Genomic DNA, 748 nt, shown 5'->3' with positions numbered 1-748 from the left:
TTTTTTTTTTTTTTTTTTTTTTTTTTAACGCATCTCTCGAACACAAGACGCATCTTTGACACACATACATACAAGACGATACACTTTATTATCCTTGCATATCTTGAAAGAGAGAGTGTGACACGTTATTTCGTATTATTAAATGCCGAAACACAGTTAAAAACATGCCCATCTTTTTCACTTTATATATATATATATATATATTTTTTTTTTTTTGTTCTTTTTTTTCTTTTGTATAGATGTACAACAACAACATTTTATAAAGAATTTATGAGATTATTAGCTACAATTATAAAGAACGGAACAAGCTGTCGAGTTACCATATAATAACACACATATATCGTAAGCCACGTGTGTAGATTCTTCTTGGTGAATGCGGTTCGAAGACACAGGCTCGTACACGAGAGAATAAGCAATAATCGTTAAGAGAAGAACTGATCTTTTCTTTTGTAAGGGCGTCGTTTTTTTATACCTCACTGAAGAACGGATCCCTGTAATCCAAGGCAACTCTTGTTCCTTGTTATTATTTAAAAAGGGGAAAAAGAGAGGGGAGGAAAAAAAAAAAAAAAAAAGAAAACACGAACAAGAGTTTCCTCGAACGGGAAAATAACGTTCCACACGTATCTAAGTAAAATAATAATAATAATACGGGATACAAGTTTTTTAGCAAGTATGTTTATACATTTACCTGATTAATATATAAATGAAAAGATGCTTCGCATTCGCTTGGAAAGATCTTTAAGAAAAG

This window comes from Apis dorsata, unplaced genomic scaffold (assembly GCF_000469605.1).
Source record: "Apis dorsata unplaced genomic scaffold, Apis dorsata 1.3 scaffold_376, whole genome shotgun sequence".
NCBI lineage: Eukaryota > Metazoa > Arthropoda > Insecta > Hymenoptera > Apidae > Apis > Apis dorsata.
The sequence above is the reverse complement of the archived record's forward strand: the minus strand, read 5'-3'. Positions refer to the sequence as shown.